Here is an 8908-nt window from a genome sequence, read left to right on the forward strand (position 1 = left end):
GAAAGGCAAAAACTGCTCAAAAGGAACAAAGCAGCAAGCAGAAAGAGCAAACTGGTAAACCATCTGGCAAAAAGGCTAAAACTGGCAAAAAGTTGACATCAGTGCAGTACTCTTCACTGCAATCGAGTTAGCAAATGCCTCGTTATTCCCTTAACACCAGGAACTGAATTGGCTGCTGAAATTCTTCAAACCTTGAGTGATAAACCTGTCAAGCCAAAAAAGGTGAAGATGGCTGCTCCAAAACCAATCAGAAGAAGCTCTAGGTTGCAAGGATAAACAACCATACTGCATGTTTAACTGATTGAATTTTGTCTAACAGTCTGTCTGTTAATTTGCTACTTAGTTTGCTATTTTTAGTTTTTCTGAACTTTAATTAGTTTGCTATATCAGTTACTGTTTTGACTGTTTATTCACTGCACTTAAATTGAATTTTGATTTCTCCCATTATCTTTTGATGCTGACAAAAAGGGGGAGAAAATGAATGATATAACTTGTGGTTGATATAGTTTGTGATTAGTATATTGTTGATATAACTTTATAGTGTGCATATTGTTGATATAACTTGTGAATGATATATAGTTTGTGATTAGTGTGCATATTGTGCATATTTAGTTAGTATCTTTAGTCACACTTGACTCCTTAAGAAATTGCTTATGAATATTTCATTGAAATCATTAAGGGGAAGTTATTTGTGATTAATTGTTGATATAAGCACAAACATAGGGGGAGTTATTCTCTCATATACATTCATACATATACTCACACTTATTTATATTTACATGGTGATTCGATTGAGTTTTGTCATCATCAAAAAGGGGGAGATTGTTGACCCCACAAGCTCAAAGGAGCATAGATTTTGATGATACCAAAACTCAACTAGAATCAAACTAACATTGTTTTAAGTGTTGTGCTTCTCAAAAGAACAAAAGGAAAAGTCACAAGGATTTTATGATGGATTCGTGCTTCTGAAGAAAGGATGATATTCTAAAGATAACACAGGACGAATCAAAGGAGATAAAAGAAGAAAAGGTTACCTTCTAAGGCTGCATTGAAAATCAGATTTGAAGGTACATATAGTATAGAAGTTAGTTTTAACTTTTAGGATTGCTTGTGAAATGAATTGAGGAGTAGAAGTCAATGATACTTATTTTCAAATCCCTCAAAAGATTTTTCTTTATTGGCCTAAAAACATTTTGACTATGATTTGGTGTAAAGTTTTATAGTTTTGAAGGTTATGCAGAAAAGCTTTCCTGGTATGCTAACTGGTTTGCTACATGTTTTAGTTTGCTAACTGGTTTGCTATTTTCTCCAGTATGCTAACTGTCTTAACTCTGCACAACATCGCAGAAAAAGATAAAATAACGGCTATTTTCTTAAAATTCGTATCTGTAACGTTCAAATGAGTTCTCAAACGGTCAAAAACGTTCCAAAGCTATAAATACACCTACCTTTGGCCATTTTGCACTTAATGAAAGACTCTCCACTGTTCAAAATCATAAAAGCTTTCATTCAAAGTGCTCAAAGTGTTTTTATTGCTCATCATTGGCTTATCTACTCATCTCTTCTTTATAGATTCTGTTGTATTGAGTGAGAGTGAGTTTTAAACACATTATTATCATTTATGAGAGGTCATTCAAGCACCTATTGAAGCTTGGTTGTGAAAAGTGTTTGGGATAACACTTGGTAGAAGTGTGAAGCTACTTATAAAAGCTTTGGTGAGAAGATTTGTAAAAGGCTTTTTGTCTCTTGCCTTTAAAAGAGAAGAATAGTGAAGTGAATACTCAAAGTGGGATCTTTGAGAGAGTGGATATAGGCTAGTTGAGCCGAACCACTATAAAAATTTCAGTGTTCATTTTCTCAACCCTTGCTCTTTACATTTATGCAATTTAACTTGATGATTGATATGCTTTTGCTGATATGAAAGTTGATATTGTTTGCTAATAACCTTGCTGCAAACTGAGAAAATTAGTTTACTGCTAAATCTGCTGATATCTGATATAATCTGCCTGTTATTTGATTTGCTGTCAATTAATATATCTGGTTTACTGCACTGGCTGCTGTGTTAAAAACTTATCCAGATTACTGATATCTCTACTAAATGCTGATATAATTTGTTAGATCAGTATACTGATTGCATATAGCCTAACTTTGAATCAACTTGTCAATAGAGTTGTATTGTTCATATTTCACATTAGTCAATTGAGTTGAACCTTGCTGCAATTTTCAAAGGTTTTGAGCAAGAACCGAAAATTGTTTTTAAAGTCCAATTCACCCCCCTCTTGGACATATTTTGGGACATCAGATTAATATATAAATTAGTTCTAATTAAAATTGAATTTATAAATACTATTATAATAAATCAACAAAAAAATACTAAGAAGAAAATGCTTACAGCGAATTTAAAAGTCAAAGGAAGGTATTTCTTGATGGAATTTTGAATTCAATCATTAATGTAGAGTTGGTTTCAATTACATGATGAAATTGTCAAGCTATTGTATCCTATAGAGGACAAGTCAATACATAATATCTTTTACATCATTTAATAGGTATTGTCCACCACAAAGGGTTTGAATATCTTTAAAAAGAGCAAGACATCGGCTAACCGCAGATTAACACAATATTCCTCAATAAATGATTTTATTTATATATATATATATATATATATATATATATATATATATATATATATATATATATATATATATATATATTCATGCTATATAAAAGTATAGTAATAAATTTATTATAATCTCTATATATATATTAACAATTCAAACATTATTATTTTTTATATGCAAACAAAATAATATATATAATTATATTTGTAATTAATAATGATAATAAAAAGAAAATAAAAAAAATCATCTTGAATTAACATGTAAAAGCTAGAAAAAAGAAAATAAAAAATTTGATTAAACGAGAGTTACTAATATTTTTAATGAATCTTAGATAACTACATTATTTAGTTAATTTTTAGTTTTATTTTTATAAATTGTTCCTTCTTTTTTTTCACTAAATATAAAATTAATTAAAAAAATAAATATAAACTCTTTTAGTGATTTAATTAATATAGTTAAAATAAATATAATTATATAAAAAAAATTATTACACACTTATTTCCTTAGGATTTTAATTTGTTGAATTTCAACTATTATTTTTAAAATGAAAAAAAAAATTAAAAATCTTTTAATTTTTTTCAATCAACTCATTCATGATTTGTTTTGTATCATGACTTTTTTTTTTCATATAATTAATCATATCTATTATAACAACAATAAAATAGTTATTTTTGTGTTATTGAATAAATTTTATCCTTATTTATCATAAAACAATTACTAAAATTTTATTATATTTAAATAAATTAAAGTAAAAGACTATGTGGTCACACTATGTTTCATAAGTTGTTAAAGAAAAAAAGTAGAGGCAGAAGTAAAAGAAAGTGTAAATAGAGTGAACCATTCATAAGATTTATCATAATTAGAGATGGATTCACATTTACCATAATGTCATTTTTATTGTTTTTGGAAACAATGAAAGTGCTGCTCTTTTAGTATATTATAATAATAATTCATTTAAATTTTTGATATAAATATTTTTTAAAATCTATTTTACATTAAAAATATATATCAAAATTTGATAATATTAATTTTATCAAATTAAATAAAAAAAATTAGGCTTTTTTTTATCATAATAAATTAAAATCAAGTCATAGCATTGAAATTTAATGATAAAATTAAATAATCACAAGTGATATTTAGATATTATTTTTATGCATTTCATTTTTATTGTTTATTTTAAATTTTAGTTAAGTATAAAATTATTAAAATTAAAAATTTTAATTTTTTTATAACTATAAAATATATATACTAAAAACTATTATAATATCATTTCATTTTTATTTTTAGTTAATATTTTTTATTAAAAAAAGTAATTTTTTATTAGAAAAAGAAATAACGATGGCATGTATGAATATATAAATAAATTAATAATATTTATAGTAAAAAAAAATAGAGAAGCCAAGTGTAAGTTTAGAAGCCGTTCAAGTGGATGGCTAAGTAATTTCATAGTACTTTGCCATGTAGGGACCAACGCTAATGGATTTAAACATAACCATGCATAGAAGAAAATTGAATGGCCTGAAATTTTGAAAGAATGGAAGGGTAAGAAAATACTTTTACTGTTCTTATGAAAAGCAAAAGTATGTTATATATATATATATATATATATTCAAAAATAGGTTTTATGTAATATCCCGTGCAGAAAGAGAAGGTCTCGGCTAGAGCGGTCCTCTAGGAGGGCAAGGCTTGCTGGTACCCTTGTCCAAATGGAGGGTATGAATGAATCGAATCATACATTGAAATAGGGGAAACTAATCATTAGAGGTGCCTTTTTGTGGAATGATCTGAAGAGTTGGAAGAACTCCAGGGTTAAGCGTGCTCGCTTGAGAGAAATCCTAGAATGGGTGACCTCCTGGAAAGTTCTTCATTTCAGTTATGGGACAAAACCGTGAGGCTCAGGATGGGGTGGGCCAAAACGAACAATTCCTCTAGTAGTTGGAGCAGGGGCGTTACAGATGTTATCAGAGCCGGACCCCCTCTAGTAGATGTGTGGTTCGAGGACGAACCAAGAGGAAACTGGTGGGCTTGTAACATCCTGTGCGGAAAGGGAAGGTCTCGGCTAAAGCAGTCCTCTGGGAGGGCAAGGCTTGCTGGTGCCCTTGTCTAAATGGGGGTAGGAATAAACTGAATCATACATTGAAATGGGGAAAACTAATCAATAGATGTGCCTTTTGGTAGAATAGTCCAGAGAGTTGGAAGAACTCCAAGGTTAAGCGTGCTGGCTTGAGAGAAATCCTAGAATGGGTGACCTCCTGAGAAGTTCTCCATTCCACCTACAGGTTAAACCGTGAGACTCGAGATGGGGTGGGCCAAAGTGGACAATTCCTCTAGTAGTTGGAGCAGGAGCGTTACATTTTATATAAATATGTATCCTTTTTAACCACAAGTAAGTATAACATTTTGCCTAAACCATGCTAGAAGTAATCATGCAACCAAAAATTGCTTACATATATCCATGTACGGGAGAGAAAAGGAGAGTAATCAATTAAATTATACATAAATAATAATAATAAAATCAATCAAAATGGAGTTCATTAACGGTCAATCAAATTCCACTGATGATGAGTCTTCTGGCACGATACTTATTAAATTAAAAATAGTTCTGTAAGGAAAATTTCTCTGGTTATTGGAGATGTTTGTGTGTTTGAACTCATCTAGAGAAATGTGTTGAAAGTTTCAATTTTCAAATCTGCTTCTATCTTTTCTTCATTATCTTTAAGCACTTTAGTTATGGTCAGGGAAAGACATACATTGAGCTTGTTATGCTTTTCTTTGTTTTGGAGGATTGGCATATGCTAACCTCCTTTGCATGGGAATTGGGTTCCCTGTTTTAATTTCCCAGTAACAAGCATATAAAAGAAACTTGGCTATTATGAGTACTTGGTGCTCATTTTTGGGTACCCTTTTGTTAACTGTTATGATGTGAAATGATTTTGTATAACAACACAAACTTAAGGTGGGATTTGATTCAAAAACTTTCATAAAATTGTAAACTAAGTTTATGTTTGGTAAAGTGTAAGGTAATGCAATTAAAATTATAATGTAATGTAGTGTAATCATCATTATATTTTTTTATTTGATTGCAAAATAAAAATATAAGCAGTATATAAAATGATAATTTTTATTTTTATTTTTAATTTATTTATAATATTAATAATAATCGATAATGATTGCAGTAATTGATAGTCAAGTAATAATTATGGCTAAGAGGTAGTGGTGGTGAGACAATGGTATTTAGATGGTGGTAGTGGTGGCAAGGTGAGGTAGTGGAAGTGATAGTGGCCAGGTGGTGGTAGAGGTGACCATAAATAAGTAGTGATAATTATAGTTAAGTGATTGTGATAACAATGGTGGTAATAGTATGGTGGTGGTGGGAGTAGTGGTAGTGGTGCAGAGTAGGAGTAGTGGTAGTAACAGTGATAGTAATAATATTGACAATAAATAAAAAATCAAAATAAATAATGGTGATTATATCCATTTTTGTATATAATGACAATTACGTTATTTTAAGTATAATTGATTACATTATATAATTATCATCTCATTACGTTAAATTTTTTATGTTACTTAATAATGTAATCAAATATGCAATATAATCGCAATTATATTACAATTTTAATTATCTTATACGAAATATGAGCTAAGTACATTTAGTAGAAGAGTTTCATGCAATGAGGTACTTCAAGTTATATTTAACTTCTTAGCATTATTGTAGGTATTACGCGCGTAAATACTCATCAACATTCTCTTTATTTCATCTTGAAAGCGATAAGCTAATCCAAGTCTTTGCAAGGCATCAATTAGTTGGAGCTGATCCAATGGATTCACAGCTTGCTTAAGCATCACCCTCACCTCTTCCTTCAACTTATTTATTCGTTTTGTGTACACCTCTCCCTGCACCACAGTAATCAGTAATCATGAGCATGAAGAATAAGAAGAAGGAGGAGGAGGAGGAGGAGGAGGAGGATAAAATGACTATATATATACACCCCATATTCACTCTTTTAGTGACGGCACAAAATCATAATCCCAAATAGAAGTTGGTAATTTACAGATCGTGTTTTCTTTGCAAGCTTTGGACAAACCATGCATCCAAGATGGTTGGAAAAATTGCTATTTTTCGACAATCTGAACGGGATGTGAGTTATTGGTGGCAGTTTAGTGAAAGAGCAATTAGAAAATGAGGCAAATAATGGAAGGGCCATTGAGAACTTTTTGTTGTGCTTTTGATAATGTGCATCATTTTCCTAAGGCTTCACGTCATTGTATTGGTGCAAACTCAAAAGATTTAGGGTGTTATCCTCCTCACAAGATAATTTGGTCATAATTTAAACCATCTTCGATAATTCTCTGTACCACCCATGTAAGAAATATATTATTTTTTTAGTACAATTGATTTTGACTAACATTCCAATTAAGATCTCACAATTTTAGGGTCAATACTTCTAAACTAAATTGGATAAATTATATAAATAATATCTCAATTTAAAAAAATATAATAATAAAATATTTAAAATTTAATTTATAATATAAAAACACGTTATCTTTAATTTAAATAATATAAAATTCTCAATAACTTTTAATAATTAATTTTTATATTATTTTTATTAATATGATACTTGTTAAATTAAAATAAATATATATTTTTTATATCTATTAATATACTTATCATGGAAAAATTTTAATTACTCTCTCTACTCATAATTATGATAATTCAAATTATACATATTAATATTTCAATAACCCAGAATCGATTTACTTGAAGCTACCAATCCATATATATATATATTTTTATAAATGACACATTAGTATAAAAAATCTAATCTAAAAATAGGTAATTGAAAGTCACAAGGCTCTTGTGTTATAATTTAAAGTTTAAATGCTTTATTATTACATACTCTTAAATTGAGATACTATCTGCATAATTTATCTAAACTAAATTCACAATAACAAACTGCTTAATTTTTATATATTATTTTTTTTTTACCTATAATTTTTTAAAAAATTCATATTAATTAACTAATAAATCTTAAAATAAATAAAAATTTTCATTCAAAATAAATATAATAATACAATAAAATTAAGATAATTAAGATAACTAAAGAAAGAGAGGAAAAGAAGAGAGATTAAATAATGAGCTGCTAATGTTCAGTTTATAGAAGGAGCCTGCTAATATATATATATATATATATATATATATATATATATATATATATATATATAATTGCATGAGGAATCTTCCATCTTTCTTCTTTTATTATTCATAAATACAGTGAAAGATTCTCCTACCCTTCTTTTTGTTTTTCTATTAATTCTTTAATGTTTTTGTCTTCTCCTCATTTGTCTTGTACTCTTAAATAATCAACTATTTTTTATGGAATCAAGCAGTAATCTCGAGAATGAATCAGTCCGCAAATGTGTTCTTTTCATAGTATTTTGCGTTGGGGTCAAGCCCAATGGATTTAACATAACTATTCATAGCAGAAAAATGAGTGGTCTGAAATTTTGAAAGAATGAAAGGATAAGAATATATTTTTAGTGTTCTTAATAACAGTAATAGCGTATTCTATTTTAGTAATATATATTCAAAAATAGGTTTTATATAAATATATAAGACATAAATATCTACTCCTTTTGACCACAAATGAGTATAACGGTTTGCCTAAACCATGCTAGAAGTAATCATGCAACCAAAAATTGCTTTCATATATCTATGTATGGAAGAGAAAAGGAGAGTAATCAATTAAATTATATATAAATAATAATGATAAAAAAATCAATCAAAATAGGGTTCACTAATGGCCAATCAAATTTCATCGATGATGAGTCTCTTCGATACGATACTCATTAAATAAAAAATTAGCTCTGTAAGAGAAAATTCTCTGATTGTTGGAGATGTTTGTGTGTTTGAACTCATCCGGAGAAATGTGTTGAAAGTTTCAATTTTAAAATCTACTTCTATCATTTCTTCATTATCTTTAAAGCACTTTAGTTATGGTAAGGGAAAAACATACATTGAGCTTGTTATGCTTTTCTTTGTTTTGGAGGACTGGCATATGCTAACATTTTTTGCATAGGAATTGGGTTCCCTATATTAATTTCCCAGTAACAAACATATAAAAGAAACTTGGCTATTTCGAGTACTTGGTGTTCATTTTTGGGTACTCTTTTGTTAATTGTTTTGACGTCAAATAATTTTGTATAACAATACAAACTTCAAGTGGGGATTTGATTCAAAAACTTCTATGAGTATTTAGTTTATATTTAACGTTTTCGCACTATTAACTATT

Source organism: Hevea brasiliensis, chromosome 14 (genome assembly GCF_030052815.1).
Source record: "Hevea brasiliensis isolate MT/VB/25A 57/8 chromosome 14, ASM3005281v1, whole genome shotgun sequence".
Taxonomy (NCBI): Eukaryota; Viridiplantae; Streptophyta; class Magnoliopsida; order Malpighiales; family Euphorbiaceae; genus Hevea; species Hevea brasiliensis.